The 25,692-nt window shown below is 45.1% G+C and overlaps 1 protein-coding gene across 1 annotated transcript in view; it reads left to right on the top strand.

The window, feature by feature from the left end:
* DCC (DCC netrin 1 receptor) overlaps nucleotides 1-25,692 on the top strand; it is an 876,197-nt gene that overhangs the window by 36,189 nt on the left and 814,316 nt on the right. The gene's annotated exons all lie outside the window — the stretch shown is intronic.

The raw sequence follows: 25,692 nt of genomic DNA, 5'->3' as shown, positions 1-25,692 counted from the left end.
TATATAGGGTGCCTACATTCTGCATGGACTGGTTGCAGGGCAACATGTGCAAATGGCTTTAGATACCTATTAGGTCCATAAATTACCATATAGCATATATTCAACACACACAAAAACCAACGACAATTTGTTGTTGACAAAGGACAGCTGGCATATAAAGGGCCCCATTACCTTCAGTAGCTTAGCCCTGACTCCATGGGACCTACTTCTGTGTAGAGGCTTGCACTGTGAATCTCCACTGCTAGAATTGCTCTTATTCCATTACTTCACTTGCAGTTCTGAGGATTGCATCTACCTCTTGCACCAAAGGCTTGAGATGGATTTATTCTCTCCTTTGAGACAAGTTGCCACCAAATTAAAACCCCCAGCCCTTGTAGCCATAACTCTGAAATCAGTTTAGTGCATGCAGAAATGTAATAAGTCTGATAGCCTGCAAGCCTTTGCACCGTATAGATTTCCTTTTACTTGGGCAAGTAATACATTTAAATTCCACGGGCAGGTTAACAGAATGTTGTACAATTGTATCTGACTCCTAGGTCTGCTTCACACTTTACGTTGCTGTGGAATCGGTCTCGCTGATTGTAGCCTGTAGCTAACAAAAGCAGATTTTCAAGTAGTACAGAAGTTCAGTGGAATACCTGGTTAACAGGCTGCGTTTTGAATCAGGAAGTCTCCCAGTTGAAACTTGTCTCTGCCATGAGCTCACTCGATGGCCTTAGGCAATCCAACCCCCCTCCATCAGTCCTTCTATCTACAACATGGGGGATATGAACACGGACTGCTGTAAGGATTGCAACTAGATAATTCATGTGAAACATTCTGAGCACTTGAAAGTAGGATCCCAAGATGGGGGACCTCAGAACTGGAGGTGGGATGCAGGCATCTCTAGCTGGTCCTTGGAGCTCCCTCCCACAAGTTGCTCCCCATCCCCAGACACACCCCTGCTTGAATTGTCTTTGTCTGCCTAGAATGCATCCTTGAACTTTTCTTCCAGTGGCACATTGCAGGTGGAAGTTGCATGCATATGCAAGCCTGCAAATAATTTGGGAGGCCTTCTCTCAAACAGTCCAGTTGGAGCGGGTGAGTAGGGCCCCGGATAAGATCAAATCTGCATTAGGGGATTGCATGTTTTATTGTAAAAACAAACAAACAAACAAACAAAAACCTATCAAATTTGTGATGTTCCTAAAATGTATCTTGATGGCATTCTTCCCACAGACACCATGTGTGGCATTTTTGGCATCTCAGCTCAATAGCACAACTTCTTGGCCAACTGTATCCTCACAAAGGCTCTGGCAGTTCCTCTGCTACACCTCCACCCTGCAGGTACTTAAGCCTGCAGTTTGGGTGGAGGAAGAGAAGAAGGATCCAGGAGTTAGAAGGATGTAAGTGGTCCAGCTACCTCAGTGCTGTCTACACTGACAGGCAGCTGCTCTCCAGCATTTCAGAATGTCATCTCCTCCAGCCCTACCCTACCTGGGGATGGCAAGGATTGAACCTGGTAACTTCTGCATGCAAGGCAGATGCATACCTGCCAAGTCTCCCACTGAAAAATGCAGGATCAGCAGCGGCGCGGCACCAGAAATTGCATAGAAGCAACTTCCAGGGCCGCTCTTCCCATGTATGGGCACCGGAAATCGGGCAGAGCAGCACCAGAAGTTGCTTCTACGCATGTACGGCAGTCATCTTGGTGGTGGCCGCATGGCGGCGGCCATCTTGGTGACGGCCACCGCTGTGTGGCCACCTCCAAAATGGCTGCGGGGCATGCGTAGAAGTGGCTTCCGGTGCCGCTCTGCCCGATTTTCGGTGCCCACACATGGGAAGAGCGGCACCCAAATTGGAGACTCCCTGGCAGGAAGGAAATCCGGGGGATTTCCGGGAATTTTTCTCCATTCAGGAGAACAGTGGGAAACGGATTAAAATCCAGGGGTTTCCCGTGAAAAACGGGATACTTGGCAGCTAAGGGCAGATGCCCCTTCCCCAGCAACTTAAAAAAAATAAAAAATCTGTTGTTGAGAAAACTCATGGGGAAGGGAACGAATGAGCACAGAATGCTAAATGTTGGGAAGGGGCAGAGCAGAAAAGCAAGGAGGGGAGAGATGGAATTGCATGGCATTTTGTTGCAGGCTCTGCTTGTCAGTACTCAAACCACCTCCGACACAATCATTCATCTCCCTCCCGTTCCCATATTCCTCCACCAACTTCTGATACCGACCCACAATCATTTCAGATTCGGGGAGATTTATCTGAACCTTTGGACTGGGTTGATACCTCCAAACCAAAGCTCTCAGACATAGTCATGAACAATGTTGAAAAGCAGGAGCTGTACACAGACAATAGGCTCCTTGAGAACAGCTCAAGAGAAAATGTTTGCATCTGTCGTTCTCACGACATTCATGAGGGACTGTTCAAACTTTGCACTTTTCATAAATTCGGTATTCAAAAGCAAACAATGGTAGCACTAATAATTCCACGTTTTAAAGAAATGCAATGAAATAAATATTTCTAAACAACGTACATAATTAAATTAAGACCCACAACCACAAATAATATAGAAAACTATAATACTGTATATAAGTAATGCATGATAATGAATTGGAGCTATCGAAGGCTCCCTTTCCTCAACCCTGCTGAGCTCAGAGCTCACAACAGAACAATATCTGTGTGGTTGAATAGTGCAAGCTAGATCAGAGAATCATAGATGCATAGAATTGTGGAGTTGGAAAGCACCACGAGGATCAACTAGTCCAACCTGCAGGAATCTTTCACCCCTGAGATTAAGAGGCTCATGCTCTGTATAAGAACAAAAACCCACAACATCTTCCCCCGACCTGGTACCCACAAGATGTTGTTGAGCTCCAGCTCCCATCATCCCTGACCTTGGACTGATGCAAGTTGTAGTCAGAAACTGCTAGAGAGCCATGGGTTGAAGAAGGCTGGTCTACAGCAGCTCAACGAGAGAGAGAAATTCCCACTCCCGCTCCTTCCATCCTTCTACCCCCAGAAATTCTGAGTGGAGAAACAGCAGGGCGCTGGAAACAGTGACAGAAGCAGGGGAGCAAAATCAAATTGGCTTTACGGGAAGCTGGCAGGAAAGAGGGAAGAAAATGGAATGACAGCATGCGATGCAAGAGGGAGAATTTTAAAATGGACGGCACCGAAACCTAAGAAGTTAGTGATGTGTGAAAACAGGAGGAGTCATATGAGAAGCAAAGGAGAGTGTAAATAGGATGCTTTATGTGGTTGGCAGCTACCTGACGTGGTTGCAGCAAACAGCAGATTGAGCTGTGCATATCTGGAGAGAGGTGAAAAATGCATGTGAATAGGATGTTGTCACAGGCTGTTAATTGGGGGAGGTTGTAGCTCAGTGGGCAAATAATATATTTTGTGTGAAGTGCGGATTTCCCTCTGAAAGTTTCTTAGATTGCAACCCTGGAGTCACTCCCCTGGGTGTAAGTTCCAGTGAACATAATGACACTTGTTCCTGAGCAAAAAAAAATGGGTGGGATTGCACTGTAAAGACACAGCAATCAGAAAGCTGTCAGGCAGGCGTACCCTGGAGAGTCACGGTCAGGCAGAATTGCGCTCCATGCCTCAATGGTCTGATCCAGCATAAGGCCAGTTCATAAAAAACCCCTTTCATATTTCTGTTGCTTGCAAATTTAGAATTAAGTGACTCCCTTAATAGCTTTAAATCACCAGTGGGGCTCTTTCGTTTATTTCATGCGATGGGTATTAATTCAATGTACATTAATATTCAAGAGTTATTTGATTACTATTAATTAATATATAATGAATTTGTTTTCCTGTGCAGAAAGGCTAAGGCACTTGAGGGTTTTCCATTTAGAAGAAAGGCAATTAAGGACATGAACGGCAGCGGTTCATAGGGGAAGTGGATAAAGAAAGCAACGTTTCTCTTTCCATCGTAGCAGTAGATCTCTGGGATCACCCTGGGAAAAATTGGCGATGGGTGCAGAATGGGCAAACACTGATTGGGGTAGATTCAGGAAAGATCAGAAGAAGAAGTGTGCATGCACACGAAAGCTCATACCAAAATAAAAAACTTAGTTGGTCTTTAAGGTGCTACTGAAGGAATTTTTTTTATTTTACAGAAAAATATATTCAAACAACGGTTTGTTAATTTATGAAATTTGCCCCATAGGATGGGGTGATGGGCTTTAGCTCAGATGTTTTGAAAGGGGGATTAGACTGATTATTAAGTGGGTAAATATGTGCACGGGGCAACTTTATTTCTTTCTAATGCAGTGGGAGCCAATGCCATGCCCTCCAGATATTGTTGGACTACAACTCCCATCATCCCTGGCCATTGGCCATGCTGGACGAGGCTGACGGGAGCAGTAGTTCAACAACATCTAGAAGGCATCACTTTGGCTAACATTGTCCTTCCTACTGAGTCTGCAAAAACTCTGGTTCAGGTTTTCATTGTCTCCCGTTTTTATTGCGGCAATCTTTTATTTAAGGACAACTTCCTTTTTCTCATCTTGCTGCACTTGCTTCTCCTGTGAACTCATCGGCCCATTTGATTTATCTCGGTCAGCCTTGTAACCCTATTACACCTCTTTATCTTTCTCTCCATTGGCTCCCTTTATCTTTCTCATTAAGTGCAAGCTTCTTCCTCTTATCTCTCCACAATCTTGTTCCACATTTTGTCTCCTCATTGCTTTCTCTACATTCTCCTCCTTGCATTTGTCACTCTACTCCTGATCTACTCCTTAAACCACCAATCAATATCTTGCACTCTTTCATATTTGTCCTCACTCACTGGAGGTCTCCTTACGCTTAGAATTCAACCCATTATTTGTTTTGTTCAATGGTAAGAATGGTAAGAAACCTTTTGCAAGTGGAGGGCCATATCCCTATCCTAACCTTTTGAGGACCACATGCCTGTGGAGGGTGGGACCAGAGACAAAAGTGGGTGGAGCAACAGGCTTTTTACCTTTGTACAGTTGGCTAGTTTCTACACAACTCACACACTCTTCCAGAAGCTCCATCTTGCGCCCAAGATTGGGGGGGAGGGGCGGAGCAAGTCGTGTGTGACATCATATTCACAATGACTCATTGTGTGGTGAGCCAGTGTGGTGTAGTGGTTAAGAGCGGCGGACTCGTAATCTGGTGAACCGGGTTCACTTCCCTGCTCCTCCACATTCAGCTACTGGGTGACCTTGGACTAGTCACACTTCTCTGAAGTCTCTCAGCCTCATTCACCTCACAGAGTGTTTGTTGTGGGGGAGGAAGGGAAAGGAGATTGTTAGCTGCTTTGAGACTCCTTAAAGGTAAAGGTACCCCTGACCATTAGGTCCAGTCGTGACCTACTCTGGGGTTGCAACACTCATCTAACGTTATTGGCCGAGGGAGCGGGCGTACAGCTTCCGGGTCATGTGGCCAGCATGACAAAGCCACTTCTGGCGAACCAGAGCAGCGCACAGAAACGCTGTTTACCTTCCCGCTGTAGCGGTACCTATTTATCTACTTGCATTTTGACGTGCTTTCGAGCTGCTAGGTTGGCAGGAGCTGGGACTGAACAACGGGAGCTCACCCCGTCACGGGGATTCGAACTGCTGACCTTTTGATCGGCAAGCCCTAGGCTCTGTGGTTTAACCCACTGCGCCACCCGCGTCCCATTTGAGACTCCTTAGGGTTGTGATAAAGCGGGATATCAAATCCAAACTCTTCCTCCTCCTCCTCCTCCTCCTCTTCTTCTTTTTCATTGTCAGGAGAAGGCCAAATGGGCATCGTTCAATGGCTGGCTGCTCCTGAGCATGAGAGAGGAAACCATGGCGGTCTCCCCGCTCAGCCTCCTTCTGACGATGTGAAGTCACATGAGCATCACACGTATGACATCATATCTTTGGAAGGAGGCCGAATCAGGAGCCCAGTGCAGCTTCCTCTCTCATTCTCAGGAGAAGTCAGTCACTGAACCGCACCACGCTCGACCTGCTCTGCCCCCTCAAGATCGAGGTGGCCAGGCCCCTTGCCAGCAAATATTGAGGGGACCGAAGCCCCTAGGAGTTGGCATGCCTGCACCCTCCTCTATTCTCCAACCAGACAAACAAGAGAAATTCTCAGTGTCCAAGGCCACATTTGCAATCATTTGGGGTGTGAAACAGAGTGAGCAGGTTGGGGGGGCGGAGTCTGGGGAGAGCAGATAGTGGTCCTGGGAGAGTTCCAAGGAGCAGATAGAGAGGCCTTTGGCAGCCTTCCACATTGTGGCTCCCTGCCGCTGGTTCAGCTACTTCTTTCTTTTCTTTAAGTGTCATTTGGGAACAGTTAGGGGCATAACACAGCTCCGGTTTCCCCAAGGAGAAAATGTTGACCATCGTCAGAAATGCTTTCTATTTTTTTTAAAATAAGAGATTGCCCACTAACATATAAAATACTGTAGGCACATGCTCTCTCCTGTTGAAATGTTGAAGATCTGCATTTAGAATGTCGCCGCTGTTTGGAAGTGTTTCTGTGAAGAATGTGGAGCTGTCAACAGCATAGCTCTTCAGACACGTCTTCACTGAAGACGTCTTGTGGTTGTTCTTGAATCGCATCTAATTTCAGTGCACTATCCCTATGTAAACCGTGGAGTTTAAATGAAGGAGCCTCATTTGTCATCCCCATGCCTCCTAGTTTTAAGTGGCAGTAACATACTGGGTTTTCTCGTTTTTTGTTTTTGCACGCTAATGAGCATCAGAGTTAAAAATACCCACAGGCCCTTTTTACTGGGGCAGAATAGAGGAACGCTATCAGAAAAGAAGTAGTCCCAAGGTAGCTAATAGCCAACAGGTCCTGCTAGGCAGAGCAGCTGCTATAACAGATTTTGGCTTTATAGGGGATCATCTGCTATCCTGCAGTATTATTCTACTGTGCCATCCATAGCTAGGGCCCACAAAGTTGCTAGATCTCAAGGCTTTCCTTTAGGTTTGGCTCATTTCCCACATAACACTTGGTAAGAGCATAAGAACATTAAAAGACCTTCCATGGATTAGGCCAAAGGCCCCTCTAGTTCCACATCTTGTTCTCCCAATGACCAGATGCTTATGGGAAACTTGTGATTTCCAGCAACTGGTATTCAGAGCAAGGACGGGGAAGAAATTTTGATTTGGTTTGCATTTAAAGGCAACTCTCTCTAATTTTCACTTTCCTAATCAATATGAGAACCTTCCTGCAAAATTTGCACATTTCCAAATTCCAAACTGACGTAGTTCTCCAGCTTAGTGATGCATATAAAATTGCATATACTGCGGTGACATGTGCAGAACAAATGCATATATTACTGAACCTAACAATACACAAAAAATGCATTATAGTCAGAAATATTGTTTACACACATTTGTATCGTAGGCAAAAATGTATACGGACATGGGTTATATTAGGAGAAATTCTACTAAAATGCTAATGAATTTTCGTGAAGACTTGTTCACACACAATCACACACACAAAAATCACAAACTGGTGTGGAAATGTGGAGAACTGAACTTAAGACTGGAAAAATGCAAAATATAGCTTTAATAGTCACATTTCCCCCTCACCTTTCTTTGCTTCCTGGAAGTGCCCTCCTTTAATAATAATAATAAAAGAAGAAAATTATAATCTTGTAATTGTTAGTGCATAAAGAATGATGTGGGTGGCGCTGAGGTCTAAACCACAGAGCCCAGGGCTTGCTGATCAGAAGGTTGGCGGTTTGAATCCCCGCGATGGGGTTAGCTCCCGTTGTTCTGTCCCAGCTCCTGCCCACCTAGCAGTTCAAAAGTGCAAGTAGATAAATAGGTACCGCTCCGGCGAGAAGGTAAACGGCATTTCTGTGCGCTGCTCTGGTTTACCAGAAGCGGCTTAGTCATGCTGGCCACATGACCCAGAACTCAGAGGAGAATGACGACCCATGTGAAGAACATCTCTATTTCTTCCTGCAGCCCCCTCCCAAATCACTGTGATTGGAGTGGCCTTGGAAACTAATTCAATTCTGATGGAAAGGAAGACCTGTCCATCAAAATGAAAGATCTGGGAGTTTCCTTGATTTCATTTCTCAGGAAAGGAAAGAAAGGAAAAGAAGAGGGAGGTGTGTGCTTGGTTTTTTTGGGAAAAAAATAAGGCCAGAATTTAGGTGAGGGGTCCCAAATTTGTCTCAAGACACATTCTTAACAGCACAATCTGACTTGGGGATGTGAGATTATACTGTGGTCCCGGCCCTGGTACTCACCTAAAGATGACCCCAGGTGTTGGCCTTGTGTCCTACATTACAGAGGACAGTCCTCAGTTTGAAAGGATGCCCGAGGGCTTTTATAAGGCATCTCTTCTGGTCCCGTTGGGGAGACCCAAGATCTTTCTTACCAAGGCATCTCTTCTTTGATTGGCTGCTTTAAACATAAAGAATGCTAAAGAGGAAAAGCACGAGGGAGCCTGTAAGTTGTCCATCAACGCTGAGCACACCTGAGCAGTGAGGAACACAGGTCAACTGGGCAAACTCTTTGGTGAGAGGTATTGCATTTCTACTTAAATTTTTGGTAATGGTCATTTCTTAAATGTGTGCCTTTACATAAGTTAGCACATACAATCGTTATGCACATCTATGCCCCATTTTGTTCTCTTTTCTGGGCAATGTGTAACCCCCACCCCCCACCCACTAACCCTGCCTCATCTCTGACAACCTAGGGGAGCCTGGAATATCCACTGATTGCTTCTCTTTGCCCTTGCCAGCTGTGTCACCTCCCTGCCTGGACCGCAGAGGATTCCCCTTTAGGTCAAGTTCCCCAAGGGTGACCATTATATTCCAATAATGGCCTTCAATTAATGACTTCCAACCCACCCACATTATACAACCTCTTGTTGAACCCCTTTCATTTATGTTCAGAGGGGGACGGGGGAAGAAAACTGAGAGATTTTCAACCCAAAATAAACTCTAGCACTGAGTCTTGGTAGTAAAATAATATGGAAGGAGCCCAGTTCTTCCCAGGCGTCTCTTTGCTCTGGCTTTAATAAATTGTTTCGATCAACAGCTGTGGCTCCTTTAGGCTCAGGAGACTTCTAAGTCAGATCGGATTCTTTGATGTGGTTTGAAAGGATTCGTCTGCAAAATGCCTTGTTACCTAAAAACGTTAATTTTACACAGCACAGCAGGATGATAGGGGAGGATTATTTTTCATTATATTGATTTAATGTGGAGCAAAGGGAGTGCTTGGTGTTTGCCAGCAATTGCAGCCGGAATTATTGCTGTGATATTTGCCCACATGTTGCAAGGGAGAAAGAAAACCAAAATGTGTGGCCTTTGAAATGATTAGTTTCTTGCCATGTGAAGCTGCTTCAGAATAGCCTTCTGGTAGGCTGTTGTTTTTCATGGAAATAGCTGTTGAAAAGGAAACTCCTAGCAAGGTGTATGAATGGCAAACACAATCCAAACACATTTTTGAAAAGCTGGGGGTGGGGGGAGGCTAGGATCTAATGCGATGAAACCCAGAAGCAAAAAAAACACCGGATTGAATCAGCTTCTGTTGCAAGCATTTAAGAACCTAAAAATAGCCATGCAGGATCAGGCCAGTGGCCCCACCTATTCCAGCATCCTTTTCTCACAGCAGCCAACTGGGTGCCTGAACCTGCAAACGGGACCTGAGCACAAGAGCACCCTCTTCTCCCATAGTTTCCAGAAACTGAGCTTTTGGGGTTCACAGAGCTCTGTTGTGGGGTGAAATGAAGATAATCCAAGAACACACTGGCACTGAAATGTAGGTATGGAAGTACCTAAAGGACAGGGTAATGTGGAGTGGGTGGAAAATGTTCACCATTTGGGGCATATCGTTAGGCACATGTCAGTCATTACAGGGCTGTGTTGCATGGTGGGGTGGGGGGCAGTGGCATAGCGTGGGTGCCAGCGCCCGGGGCCACAAAGAGGGGGATAGTAGGATTGATTGCATCCGTGAGCCGCAGCTTGTCAGAGGTGACTTGGTGGCTGATTGGTGGCTCTGGCAAGGGCTGTTTTGGATTGGCTGCCGCCGTGGCAATTGGGCGTGCGATTGCCGGCTGCTGTTGTTGAGCAGGCAGGCGCTTGTTGTCTTCTGCGACACGAGCGATTGTCAGCTTTTGTCAGTCGGGTTAGTGACTTTCTGTACACCCCCTCAAAAAAGCTCAACAACTCTGGGCCATCTCCCCCCATTTTCTTAAATTTGAGTCCCCCCAAATAGGGGGTGTCTTATACACAGAAAAATATGGTAGTTCTCCACTCATCCCTACCTCCCTGATGGGGAGTGGGGTACAATTTTGTTGTTCACCTCATGTGCTAAAATGTCTTGGGCTGGCCCTGGCTGTATTTCACATTTGCGGCTGATTTAATGCTTAGAGATAGCAGCTTTGCAAGCATTTCCACTCCAGATGCCCCTGACTTATTGGCGCAGATTGTCAGTATGGCACGCTGGACATTATTTTGTGTGTGCTTCTGGAAGAAGTTCGTGCGGTTTGAGTGTCAGACTAGGACCTCTGGGGAATGAAACTCACTGGGTGACCTCAGGATGGGCACTATCTCTCAGCTTCATCTACCTCACAGGTGGGAAAGCATGTATGTCACCTTGAGCTCTTTGGAGGAGAGATGGGATATAAATGGAATTTAGGACTTAAGAAAGGTTATTCGCAAATGTGAATATTATATTCATACTTAAAAAGAGAGGGGAAAAAGAGGACACACCATGTTCACTGGGCCTTTTCCAGTGATTTGTGATGCCCTCTGGGAGACTAGTGTATCAAGGAGTGTTGGAACAAAAATCCACAATTTTTGAAATTTGCAATTTTGGCACTGAAATTTTAATTTCACCCTTCAAATTGGAATTCGGGAGCTTTACGCTTGTTGGAATCTCCTTGGTGTTTTGGCACACATCAAGTATGAAACCATATCAGCTGTCAAGCAAAATACTATTACATGTCAAATATCAGCTGTCAAATAGAAAATATTGAATCATAGGATTTCAAACAGATACGTCTCAAATATTCGGCAGCTGCTCAAGTAATGCAATCTGGAGAATGTTCAACGTCCGATATTGTAGCGCTAGGAAAGGCGCAGAAAAGGGCACTCCAAAATGATCAGGGGACTGGAACAACTCCTCATATTGTGGAAAGGTTACATTTGGGACTATGTAGTTTGGAGAAAGGCAAGTAACTGGGGTGAGGGGCATGACGGAAAGTTACAAAACTATGTATGATGTTGATAAAGTGGATAGGGATAATGTCTCTCTCCTTTTCCCTCCGTACTGGGATAGCTCAGCCAGTAGAGCATGAGACTCTTAATCTCAGGGTCGTGGGTTTGACACCCACATTGGGCAAAAGATTTGAACATTGCAGGGGGTTAGACTAGATGACCCCCATGGTCCCTTCGAACTCTACAATTCTATGGTTCCATGGGCTCTGCTGCCACAAGATATAATGATGGATCCTGTCTAGGATGGCTTTGAAAGGGGGCTGTCAAGAGCCTAACAACCAGTGACTACTGAGTTGCATCCTAATCTAAGGTGGGTCACAATAGCAGCATTAGCACCATACAGATACATGGTTTTAAAGAATCATGAGGTGGTTCTCCCTGTTTGGGTCTGAAAACATTGAAAACGGCAGCTCAAGCAAGGGAAGAGCTCCCTACAGTTCATTTACATGCTTTCCCATATGTACCACTTAGGAACATTTCTTATGACATTCCACATGCACCCCCCCCCCCCGGCTGTCTGTTAACACCTGGATTTCCTAATTATTCTAAATGTAGAACTTAATTATCTGTTGAACGTTTTCTGCACTGTTAAGATGATAATTGTTCCAAAACCCTAGGAATAAAGAAACCTGGCGTATTTTATCATCCGCCCCAGACTGCATTAAACAAAAATCCCACACAAATAAAGCTCTTTTGTTTGCCATTTCAAGGCACAACGATACCTTCCTAAGAACTCATATTTACTTTTGCTTTTTCTAAGAGGAGTTTCAAACCATACTGCATTAATTAATCCTTTCTTGCAGATCTACTGCAAAGGAGGTGATTGATAATATCTCACAAACTGTGAAGGGAATTCAGCGGCCACTGTTCTTCCTAGTGCTGAACTCTTAATGCCTTTAGCATTGCCAGCTGAATATACAGAAATTCAGCAGGTGAAACTTTCCTCAATACATCTACCTACAAGGAGAAGAAGCATCTGCTACATGTCTGTGGATCCATTCACACAGTTAATTCCATTTACTTGCCACTTCTTTGACTGTTCATTAGAACAACAGAACCACAGATTTGTAGGTTGTGACCCCAAATGTCATCTAGTCCAATCCACTGCAATGCAGGAATCACGGTTAAGGAATGCCTGGCAGATGGCCATCCACCCTCTGCCTAAAAACCTCCACGGAAGGAGAGTCCACCACCTTCCACCATCAAACAGCTCTTAGTGTGGGAATGTTAGGGATGTGGATTAGGATATATTATTAGATAGATCCTATCCAAGCTTGTGTTAGCAAGCTTCCAATATCAGCAGAGTGACATTCCCCTTTTGTGCGCAGCAAAGCGTGAGCGTTAGGTTCGCTAGAACCTCTATAACAATATTATACTTTATACTTCAATATTACACTTCCTGGCAAAGTCCCCTTTGTCCATCTTAAAAGAAATACACAACACAGTGTTTATAAAATAAGATAAAGTTTACTTACAGCTTCATCCTGAGTTAACAGCATAATCTCAGAAAGGCAGGCTTGCTTAGAAAAGTTACAAATATATACATGTGGAGACTACTTAGTAAGGTAAGGCTCCATTTGGTCTCACTCTTGGCAGCAGGCCAAGAGGGAGAACCATCCTAACTGGAGATTCTCTGGAGATGTGTTCCCATCGAAGGATAGAAGGCTAAGAGAGAGAATGGCTGCTGGTTAGAGGCTTTGTCCCAGCTAGTCCATCTCATTTGCATGTCTTTAGGAACAGGAACTTAATCAGGTGTCCCTCCAGGTAAGTTCCTGTTAGTGGACACTCTAGGGACTGTTGTGACTTGTCTGCCCCAGTGTTTCATCCCGCACTTAGCACCAGGAAGTTCTCCCTAATGTTTAGTTGGAATCTTCTTTCTTGCAATTTGAATCCACTGATTTGGGTCCAACCTCTTGGGCAGCAGAAAACAAGCTTACTCCATCTTCCATGTAATAACCCTTCATATTACATCATCATAATCATCAATTAAATGACTCTCACATCACCTCTCAGTCTTCTCTTCTCCAGGGTAAACATACCTAAAACCTTTGTTCCTCATAACGTCCACATCACACTTGAGCTTCCACATAATGTAAAAGCCTTTGGGGGGGGCAACTAATGGAATATAGTCCATGTTTAGCACTCATTTCTGCACTATTTGATTCCGGGGGGGGGGGTCAATTTGCTTAATTTACTTAACTCAATTTACTTAACCCAGAAAATCATAGAATCATAGAGTTGGAAGAGACCACTAAAGGTCATCCAGTCCAGCCCCCTGCCAAGCAGGAAACACCACCAAAGCATTCTTGACATATGCCTGTCAAGCATCTGCTTAAAGACCTCCAAAGAAGGAGACTCCACCACACTCCTTGGTAACAAATTTCACTGCCGAACAGTTCTTACTGTCAGGAAGTTCTTCCTAATGTTTAGGTGGAATCTTCTTTCTTGTAGTTTGAATCCATTGCTCCGTGTCCGCTTCTCTGGAGCAGCAGAAAACAACCTTTCACCCTCCTCTATATGACATCCTTTTATATATTTGAACATGGCTATCATATCACCCCTTAATCTTCTCTTCTCCAGGCTAAACATACCCAGCTCCCTAAGCCGTTCCTCATATCATGGGACTAAAGTAATCATGGGACTAAATCATGGGACTAAAGTAAAGGAATTTGGGGTGGTGCATCGGGATACAGTTCTTTCCTGCCATTTTTTTTTTGGGGGGGGGGAAGCTGATCACACAAGAACACTTGTTCAGAAAGGGTAGGGAAGAAGTGGCATTGTCCAATGATGTCAACTGCTGTGTCACACCGCACCCACTGATGTGAAAGGAATTTAGCATGGCATATTGGCCAAAGAGTCACAGTTCCATAGCACAACAACCACAGCAGCGTGAAAATAACATGCGAAAAAGAGACAGAAGCGCTGGCATTGTAATCAAGAAAACTAATATAGTATTCTCCATGTCTGGATGCACCTTATGCCACTAGGTTGGTGTCACAGAGCAAGACATTGCAACAGGGCCTGGAAGGAAAGTTGGTTCTCCTAGATTAGTGTATCCCAAACTGTTTTTTTGGACTACAACTCCCATCATCCCTAGCTAGCTAGTCAGAGATGATGGGAATTGTTGTCTGAAAACAGCTGGAGACGCACGTTTGGGAAACACCGTCCAAGATGGAAGTCTAGGTGAAATCTTATGTGTTTACTCAGAATCAAGCTCCCCTGAGTTCAATGGGACTTACTTCCAGGTAAGCAAGTAGAGGATTGCATCCTAAAGCTGGTGTATAGCCACAGTAATGTAGGCATCTTGCAAATTTTAAAATCTCATTTTGACTCGTAGCAAAGCGAACTGTTATGGAAAGTTAGGTAAAAACAACAAGTTCACCTCAACAATATTCATGCCCTTCGTCACAGGCTGCAATGCAAATTTTCTAATTTGTTAGATCCAACTTGTGCAGTCGGAAAAGAGAAGACCTGCTCTTGGCTTTGAGCTGCAAAGGAAATGGGCCAGCCTGGATTTCTGAGGAGGGTCTGTTCCCCATCTGCACCTCCATTTATCACTTTATTACTCCAACCCTTAATTTCCACACAAAGAATTGCTCATGGCAGCTGCTGATTTTCGGTGTCTGTGGAGGCCAGCTACTCGTAACTCCTTGGTCTCACTCAGCACCAGAAGCAGCAGAAATTTCCCAAGGAGGAATAGTAAAAGGTGGAATTAATTAACTTTATTTCTGCTCATGGCAAAGAAGTCAGTTACCTTGTCGCTTGGAATCATGCTCCAATGACAGGAAGCGGAGCCAGCCCAAGACATCTTGGCTCATGAGGGAAACCACACAATGGCCTCTCCCACCCTGCCAGGAAAGAAGTGGTGAGTGAATATCTGCATTGGGAACAAGGGAGGAAATTAAATCAACTTTACCCGACAGTTGAGTGGGAATCAAAGGATGGTGCAAGACAGGGGATGGGGAGTGGGCCCACTATGAATCAGGTGCAGACCCCAGGAGACCCCAGAGGGCAGCCCCCACCATTTCTTCCCTAGGGATGGGAGGGGACAAGCAGCACCTCCTATTATCAAGAGGCTGCTGTAGAGGCAGCAGATCTGGCTTCCAATGAATGAGCCGCAGCAACGGGCAATGAATTTATTGAAGGCCAGATCTGCCGTCCCTGTGTATCCTGCCACCCGAGGCAGTCACCTCACCTTGCCTCATGGGTGGGCCGGCCCTTCACTGAAGATTACAACTCTGGTAGCTTTAACATCAGGGATGGGGACCATTTCTCAGCTTGAGGGCCACGTTCCCTTATGAGTAACCTTCCAGGGGCCACAAGTCAGCAGTAAACAGGGCCAGAAGCAAAAGGTGGACTATCACAATTGTACAGCAGGCTTGTTTCTGCACAAACTCACATACCCCTCTCTATCCTACATCAAGGCAAATAAATGTCGCTATCAGAGTTAGATGACAGATTCCAGCCAGGCAAAAGCACTCAACTGATAGTTCAAAGGACTTAAAGACTGACCATTTTCGTCCCGCCCTGTGGCGTGAGACGAGCATAGGCAGCCCTCAGAGCGAATCTTCCAGGGAGGAAAGTATCCAAACCTGCTTGATTCATGGAGCTGAGTAAGGCATACTTTGAGATTCAAGGCCTTCTCAAGCTGCCCTGTAACACCCACACTCCATCTGGATCCATTTCCTCAGAATGATTGTGATTCAGACAGCGTCGTAGCTGACCACAAGGCCTCGTTCCTTGCCTGCAAGTTATCATATCATTACTGTACTCCATTGTGTGAAATTGCATTCAAATTGTGCATCACCTCCTGGAAAATTAGAGCTCCTTTCTGTCTCGCAAGGGCCTAAAATTCTCTGCTGCTCACCTCCTCGCACCCAGAGCACAGGAAAGCAAGATAATGTCATCAAGTGCTTTCGTAATGTCTCATTTAGTTGGGGTCCAGATTCCAAAAGAACCTTTTCTAAGGTTCCATCTGCACAATACATTTAAAGCAGAGCCAGCCATGCCTGCCCCGAAAGAATCCTAGGAACTGTAGTTTGCCAGGGGTGCGGAGAATTTTTAGGAGGCGGCTATTCCATTCACAGAGCTACAATTCACAGAGTTCCTTGGGAAAGGGGGTGGACTATTAAACTACTGGATATTTGTCCCTCAAGGGCCAGTATTATCTACTCTTATGGGCAGCAACCCTTCAAGTTCTTTCCCATCAACTGATGCCTGCTCCTTTCCACTGGTTCCTTCTTGCTGGAGATTGAATCTAGCACCTTCTGCATGCAAAGCATGTACTCTCTACCACTGAGATGTGCTCATTCCCCCATCTGGAATAAGGCGCTTCTTGGTAGACTTTTTGGCCGCCTGCTCATGAAAATCCTTACTACAGCCCAGCCCCAAGCATATGCAGAGAGGTTTGAGCAGGTGAGCAAATATTCTAGATGGTATATGGACCACCACTCCTCATGGGGCAACATGCATAACCACCTTCCACATTGACAATACTTGGGTGGGCAGGTGCAGAAGAGGACTAGGCCAGGCATCCCCAAACTTTGGCCCTCTAGATGTTTTGGACTACAATTCTCATTTTCCCCGACCACTGGTCCTATTAGCTAGGGATCATGGGAATTGTAGGCTGAAACATCTGGAGGGCCACAGTTTGGGGATGCCTGGACTAGACGCTTGCAACTTTCAGAATTGTGCAGATGGGAAAAGTTCAGCAGGGGTTTGTTGCATGATAAGCTACACCTGCTGGAACGTTCTCTTCCGCAATCCAACTGAAGACTCAGAAGCCTTTCTTCTTTTTCACCTGGCCACCCTACCCATTGGGATGGAGACAAAACTTGCTCCTTCTGGCCGTGACCTGACCTGATTCTATGCAGATCAGAGCACAGTTACACCATGGCACTTCTTTGAACTTTGCAACACAGCTTTGGTTCACAAAAGCGAGTATTTTACAGGAAAAATGCAAGCTGCACAAAACCACATATTTTCTGAGGAAAGCATTTCAGAGTGTACAAACGTGTATTTTCAGGGAAACTACACAACAAAATGTGCGCAAAATGCACACAATTTACATGCTAATTGTTTGTTCATTTCTTCACGTCCGCTTATTTTTTTAAAAAAGCAGGACAGATCTATGATTGAGCACATTGCGAAATGGGCACAGAGCAGAAGTAGGCTTTTCTACCCACCCTGAGAAACACAGAGTATCTGAGGTCTCTTTAACATATGGTTTTACACACACACACACACACACACACACACACACACACACACACTTTGCAGGTTTAGAAATCCCTTCCACCCACTCGCCTCTTATTGTCTAATCAGAACATCAGCTTCAGACACCTTGAAAAGGTTACAATGGTGAGATAGTCTAGCTGTTTTTTTAAAAAAAATTGATCTCAATATGTTCTCCAATTGTAAGCTTCTAGCTTTCCTGCTGCTCAATTCATCCCTGACCACACCAGACTTGCTCCGCTCCATTGTGAGAAGGAGCAAAACCTGACGAGCAGGAGGCTTAGTAAGCCGGAGAAGAAAAAGCTGTAATTTCAGCAAGGTCCCCGAGGGAGTTTCAGGAGCATAAAGCTGCAAGACGGAAACGTTCTAGGAACATTGACTTTCAACCTTATTGAACACAAGTATTTCAATTTATCCTTACTCAGAAGATACTGTGTTTCTTAGCTCCTTCCCTCCAGAGGCTTAACTAGTGCTTGGGGAGCTGTAGGCGAATAAAGATTTCCATGCACTTGTTTGGTCTTTGAGGGCCTTTCGCTCCTTGCGGAATAGTGCCGTGTCAAAGGCATTTGAAAGAGAGAGACCTCATGGGCTTCCTCTTCATTTTGCTTGGTGTTCCCCTTTCTGGGGAGCTCAAAACCAAAATGCCAGCACAAAGGAATTGTTTTCACCACAGATCCTCTCCCCACCCCCATTGAGCTTCTCACGCGATCAGCTGACAACATCAAGGTGAACAAATATTATAAATGCAACTGCTGTATCAGGCAACAAGCGACGTATGGGCATAAGTCGACATCACCCATTCATCACTTGTTAGCTAGTAATAACCAGGAACAGTTTCATTTTTCTGCTGCTTAATTATGCACTGCAGGTTACAGATGCCTTTCGACAGACAGATCCGTCACCACCAAACATTCTGAATTTTCAAGTCCTGGTTTTCTCTTCCACTCCACTTCCTTCTTGTCACCTCTGCTCCAGCTGAAGAAAAGCCTGGCCTACACTAAAAGTGGGGGAGATCTTTGATTTTGCTTGTATTTTGCTGATTAACTACCTAGCCTACCTCCTTTGGTGAGGATCGACTGGGGAATCGTGGGGGGGGGGCGGGAGAGAACCATTTCCCACACTGAGCAATAATAGTGCATTCACCGTTATTCATTGCTCTGTGATGCTTATCTCGTGTTGGCAAAGCACAATAGCCCAACAAAGGTGGTACTCCCCCCCCCCCCAGACCTCCTGGAACATTTGTAGCATGGAAAGTTGTAGGATTTCAACAGGAAAGCGTGACATGCACCAATTGTGAAAAAAGCAGTATGACATGCTCAGAACATTTGCAGGTGCGAACAGTATTCAAAGCATGATAATGTACAACTACCCTGATACGACTCTTAAGCAGAAATATGCACAATAAGAAATGGTGTCTGGTGATGCCCTCATTCTCAGAACAACCCCGTGATAATAGGTTAGACCCAAGATGACACTATCAGCTTAATGGCCGAGTGGATATTTGAACCCACAAGTCCCTGGTTTAAGCTGTCCCGTAGATGTGGCTACAAGAGCTATTTTATGCGGGCTTATCCCCACCTCACTGTAAATATCTTTCTCCACATAGAGGACTGATCCCATAGGCCCTAGACCCTTATCATCTGGAGAAATTAGCAAGGGTCTTATTTTATTGTTTATTTTATTGCATATATATCCCACCTTTTCCTCCAAGGAGCTCAAGGTGCCACCCGTGGTTCTCTCTCTCCTCATTTAATTTCCACAACAACCCTGTGAGACAGGTTAGCCTGTGAGGTAGCTACTGGTCCAAGGCCACCCTGTGAATCTCATGAGTGTATGGGGATTTGCATTCTTGTCTCTCAGGTCCTTGTCTAACTGCTACACCACAATTGCCCTCTTTTTTGTCCTGCCGGGACTTTTAATGTTGCTGCAGTTCTGAGTTATGAACCTGTGTCTAAGAGTTCCTGCACACAAGTGCTGTAGCATTAAATATACACCTCAGTCCAGTGCTCTGTTCACAGTTTCTCTCCGCAGAAGATCACTCCCCTTCCCATTTTCACAGGAGGATGATAGTTTTTGGAGGCTAGGGTAATAGTTTTGGGACAGGGAATCTTAGCCCAGCCTTAGTTTCAAGCCTGCTCTTTTCACCATGTTCTTGGTCTCTCTCTCCTATTCTTCAGCTTCCTGTTCTCCTCCTCCTCCTCTTCCTCCTCCTCCTGTTTGTTGGGGTTCACTCTTTTCACCTATTGGACTGTAACTCACATTGTCAGTTGGAGTCAGGCATGCATGCCAAGGGGAGATCAGACCCCTTGAATGGAGCTCATGAGATTCATCTTTTGAAGTTGGGACTTGCCTTCTCACAGGCCCCAGAAACTTGCTGCCAGGTTGTGGCGCATCCTTGGGTGCCAAGCGTTCAAAGGCAACCCCTTCAACCCTCAGCTTTCTGAGGGGCATAGATCATTCTGGAATGAATTTAAGACCTAGGTAAACACATCTTTTGGGACTCTCTGGGAACGCTCAGGCCACACCATCCTTTTACTAACATCTTATGGGTTCATAAAATATGCACATTGTATTAACTTTCAAGGATTTCCCCAGGTAGTGCATCGCGTGGAGTGAGGATGTTAGAAGTACATAAACAGTGGGTCTTTAGATTTAAATGAGGCGTCAGAAACAAGCCCTTTCCAGTTGTTTGTGCATGTAGAATGAAGGTGCTTTGATGAGGGTCACAGCACCATGGCTGTACAGTGGCCATGTGTCCTACTTTACAGAGGAAAGTCCATCATTTGAAGGGAAATCTAGTCCAAGTCTCAGGGCCGGCTCTAGGTAGACCCCCGGTGGCGCAGTGCGCCAGGGCGCTAGACCGGTAGGCCGGGCGTCGCACGGCAAAGCTGCACGGAAACCATGCTGTGCCCTGCGAGGGCGGGGACGCCGGAGCGATCTCTTCCCTTCAACGCCAGGGCACGCGACCTGCTCGAGACTGCCCTGCCAAGTCTGGTTTAAAGGAGCTGGCTTTTTCAGTCATTGTCCTGAACCCTGGCATACCCAGAGGTAAGACAGTGGTGCACACAGTCCCAAGGGCAACGCTAGAGACCGTCCAAATGGTCAAATACTGGTCCAGGTTCCGATACAACAAGCAAGGTCCGAAGTCAAACCTTAAGGCCAGGTTCTCGCCTCTGCAGCAGATCCAGGGTTGGAATACCTGGGGTCAATCCCAGGTATTCAGTGGCGTTCTTGAAGCAGCCAAGCTGTGCTCTAGCGACAAAGCTGAGCAGACCCAGAGTCTCTCTCTGTCTTGCTTCCCTTTTATCCTTCCCAAGCTTGATTGCTACATCTGAGTTTGCTCCAGCTGAGCATCATGCCTAGCTAATAGGACCAGTGGTCAGGGATGATGGGAATTGTAGTCCAAAACATTCTTTGGTGGTTCTTTCCAGATTGGGTTCTATCGACAACATCGAGTGTTTACCCATTCAGAATGAGGGAAGGTGTGCCATCACTCTGAATTGGCTTAATGATGGTATACCACAATCAAGTTGACTCCCTAGATTGGCTTAGCCTGTGTAGTGATCATGAAGAAGCCTGCTTAAGAGCTGCAGAAAACACAGTGCTATTGTACTCATGTCCAGGCTCCCACAGGCATCTGGTTGGCCATGGCAAGATTAGGATACTGGACTAGATGGGCTCTTGATCTGATCCAACAGGGTTCTCCTTATGTTCAAATTTGGCATTTAAAAGAATAGGTTAAGGCATTTTATGGTGTGTGTGTGGGCGCATTTTGGTCCAGGATAGTACTGCATTTACACAATTTTTAAAATATGAGAATAGTTAGTGCAGCCCTAATTAATATTAATTAAAATACAGTGGCACCTCTGGTTGTGGACGGGATCCGTTCTGGAGGACCGGTCGGATCCCGAGGTTTCAGCAACCTGAGGACCGCTTCTGCGCATGTGCGCGCAGCGAAATCTGGTAAAATACTTCTGGGTTTGCCGCGTGCGCATCCCGAAGTTTACGTAACCAGAGGGTTATGTAAACGGAGGTTCGACTGTAATGAAGAGTTAAAGACTCAGAAGTACATTCGTTTTCTCCCCATACATTGACCTTGATGGTTTACGGCAAGAGCACAAAGCTCTTTAAACTTTGAAGAGAAAATTAATTTAAAATTCATCTCGCAAAACAACAACCCCACACATACAAATGCAGATTATCTCGAGTGCCGCTGCATTCTTTTGCTGAGCTGAGATTTCTTTATTGCCCTTTTCACTGAATAATTTCAATGAATAGAGTGGAATGAATGACCTCTCTGGAACATAATAGAAGACAGAGCGAGAGATATAACCGTAATGGATATCTTTAAGCAACATATGTTTAAATGGAGCCATAACGTGCAGCCGCTGTCCTATAAAGTCCAATTGATTCCGACACAACTGTTTGTAGTAAAAAGGAAGCAAAATAAGAGAATGGGGACACTTTTTAGGCAGTTGATGAACAAGGTGGGCCTAAGATAGATGCTTCCACGCACTGCTTCCATGTCCTATCCCACAGGCCCATGAATCATGGATCGAATGGTTGGACAAATCTATAGCCCTGCCCCAAAGATGGGGGACCTGTAAGACTCCAACTCCCATCAGCCTCAGCCATCATGCTCAGTGGTCAGGGATGGTGGAGGCTGCAGTCCAACAAGATTTTGGTGTGCAGCAGGTTCTCCATCCCCGCCCTATCCCAAAGGCCTGTGGAGAGGTGGAGAGGTGATGTGAACATTTGAAAGGAACGTGTTATAAATGCAAACATCTCCTACTTTCTCAATCAGGGTTCCCCAATTCAGGTGGATGCATCCCCCCCATTGTGTTTAGTCTTATGTCTCCACCCAGCCCTTCAGACCCACAACTTCCCCAAGGTGGGGGAAAGAAAAATTATACTTTTACCCAGTTCCCTAGGAAAAGCAATGTGTGTGAGCCCCTCAGAAGCTGTTGGATCCTGACGTGCACCAGCTTTCACCAGCACACTGAATGGTCAGGGATTATGGGATAGTTAGTGGGTATCCCATTGGGTTACGGAGTCCAGCAACATCTAGAAGGTCACAGATTCCCCAATACATTACTTTCTGAAGAGTAAGCCTCTCTAAGGTCATTAATAAATTTTAAACTTTTGATTGACCACCTGTCATGGATGCCTTAGCTGAGATTCCTGCATTGCAGGTGGTTGGCCTAGTTCATGCATGGGGTTCCTTCCAACTCTACAATTCTATGAATAATTTTAAAAGAGAATGTCCAATTAATGGTGTTTGTTATTATTTAAACGGCGGGTTTGTTGTTGCTGTTTTTTGCATAAATGCTATGGTAGAAGATACACTGATGTATTATTTTATGACCCCCCTTCCCTTATGTTAGTGCGGGTGTCATAGCTGCCAAGTTCTGGCCTGAGAAATAAGGGACTGGACCGGAAGTAGCAGACTGGAAGTAGCGCTGCCGCCATTTTGGAACTGGGCGGAGCATGCTCAGAAGCGACTTTTGATGCTGCTCTGCCCTGTTCCAAAATGGCTGCCGCACCAGACGTCACGCTGCAGCCATTTTGGAACTGGGCAAAGCAGCATCAAAAGTCGCTTCTGAGCATGCTCTGCCCAGTTCCAAAATGGCCGCCGTGCTAGAATAAACCGGGGGGAAACAAAAAAATCCGTTTTTTCAGATGGGAACAGCTGGAAAAATGGGGGTTTCCCGGGGAATACGGGAGACTTGGCAGCTATGGCGGGTGTGTTTGCTGTAAGTCACTTGAAGACCTTCAGGTGTCCACTAATGGATATAATATAAATATAATATGATAATAATATAATATAATATAATAGTTGCTCCAGAACATCAGTGGCAGTGCAGACATCCCTCCAGAATGCCTTGTTTTGAGGAAGCACCCACTTCCTTTCCCTAGAGCAAGGCAGAGATGAGGAACTGGTGAAGGAGGCATGCTATCACCATGAGCTAGCAAAACATTAAAAAACAAAGGGAGGGGGAGAAGAGTAGTAGCAGTGGGCAAGGTGAGCATGTGCCGTGGAGGGGCTAATTTGCTGCTCCGAGGCAGTTGCCACAGTTTGTCTAACGGGTGGGCCTGCTCTGCAATGCTGGTCCCCCCACTGCCCTTATTTAAAGGAAAGAAGAAAGACATATGAAATGGGATCACACATCTAATGTCATAACTAGTTTGACCTCAGCAGTCTCCTAGGAGTATATTGTGCCTACGGTTTCAATGTGAGAAGGAAAAACAACAACCACCACCGTGTCCCAGATATTGCAAATTTGGCAAACTTTGCTGTAGGCTTTCTGCAGGCCCTGAGGGTAACCTCCCTCGGTTCCCATGCCTCTGAGTTGCCTCTTATTGAAAGCATTGTAAGACATTCCTTTTTTGTCCTAGCATTTATTTTCTAGGATTTATGCTAGGGGAAAGGCATATTTAAAGTGACACAGCTTGGTTTTTATCTTGGCTTTCTGGTTCATTTTTGCCACAGCATTTGTTTTTATCATTTGGATTTAAATGTGCCATCTTAACAGGTAGCGGCTTATTAAGTAAGTAAGTAAGTAAGTAAGTAAGTAGTCTCCTCTGAGTTTTCAGGACAGGATAAAAATCTAAATCATACCAAAAGGTATTTATGTCTATTATGTGAAAAATAATTTATTTCATGTGCAATCCTATGCATGTCTACCCAGAAATAAGTCCCATTGAGTTCCATGACACTGATTTTCAGGTCGGTCTAAAGCAGCCTTAAAGAACTCTGTGATTGACTAAGCTCAGGAATAGTTACATCCCAAGGCTGAACTAGACATTCAATAACAAAAGTGGGTATTGGAGCATTGAGTAGCACCCAACAACTGCAAAGTACAGTAGCACTGGGAGGGTGCAATTTACAGCAGAGAAGCCTAATAATAATAATAATATATTATTATTATTATTATTATTATTATTATTATTATTATTATTATTATTATATACCCCGCCCATCTGGTGGAGGGCTGTAGGTGGAGGGTGCTTAACCCTCCCCCTGCCAACTCTCAGACTGGATCTAGAAATGCTTATGAATGAGGCCAGCATTCTGGCCTGGATTCATGTTGTTGCAAAACTCTGTTCTGTCCTTCATTGGGCCAGTGCTTTTTGTAAGCCACTTTGAGGTTTTCTACATTCAAGCGGTATATAATAAATAAATAAATAAATAAACACATCCTTCAGCTAGGAAAGAAGCCATCAAACCCTAACCAAATACAACGTAGTGGTTGCGTCATCTTCTTTTTAACCTTTTGGATCAATCATATGCTGACAGGAAGGGCAGTTGAGAGGTCACTGGATGTTGAGGACCTGCTTCTACATCACTGGAGACAGTCCTATTGGCAGAAGCTTCCTTTCATTGTGCAGCAGCGGAGAGCTCTGGCGTCACTTCTGTACCAGCAGTAGTGCTACACAGTCTCTCTCTCTCTCTCTCTCTCTCTCTCTCTCTCTCTCTCTCTGTGTGTGTGTGTGTGTGTGTGAGAGAGAGAGAGAGAGAGAGAGAGAGAGAAATTCAATTCAGTTCAGTTCACATTTGATGGTGGACCTATCAAAGTTGCAATTCCCCCCAAAAAACATGAGAACAGAAACACAGCCATCCTTTGAGATTTGCGCTCCTCCCGTTTTTTAAGTACAGTCCTGTAGCCAATTAGTGTGGGCAAAAATGTATATAGTAGGTAAACTCTGCATAAAATGCACATATTAGTGAAAATAGCATGCAAAAAAAAGCATCACATTGCAGAAAAACCCTTTGTGAAAATGAGTGTGGTAGGCAAAATTTCATCCAAGAAATGTCTCGCTAGGAGAAATTCACACTGATGAATGGTCATGACTTTTTTAAAAATATAAACTTCTGTGGAAATGTGGAGAGTGGAAAAATAAAAACCTGAGAAGAAATAGATGGATTTGCCCATTCCTAGTGTCCAGACCCCTGTTTTTTCAGGAGATGACCCTAGAAAGGCTGAACCAGAGCTGGCATAGTTATTTGCCCTCCATTCTTGTCAATAGGAGAGAAGTATTTTCCCCTACAGGGCTCAGTAAAAAAAGTGAAAATAAGAGGAAAATCTACCCCATCCTTCCCATTGCACACCTTTTACCTTGGCTGGTGTGAGCCAGCAGGACATCTGAACTGATGGTTTATCTACTTAAGCCCATCTCAGCACCAAATATATTCTGCAGGGAAGGAGTCAGCCTTACAGATATTTGGGACCTGAGTTGTTTAGGGCTTTAAACTCCAAAATGAGCAGCTTGAA

Source organism: Zootoca vivipara, chromosome 10 (assembly GCF_965207765.1).
Source record: "Zootoca vivipara chromosome 10, rZooViv2.hap1.1, whole genome shotgun sequence".
In the NCBI taxonomy this organism is placed as follows: Eukaryota; Metazoa; Chordata; class Lepidosauria; order Squamata; family Lacertidae; genus Zootoca; species Zootoca vivipara.
The sequence above is the reverse complement of the archived record's forward strand: the minus strand, read 5'-3'. Positions and strand labels throughout refer to the sequence as shown.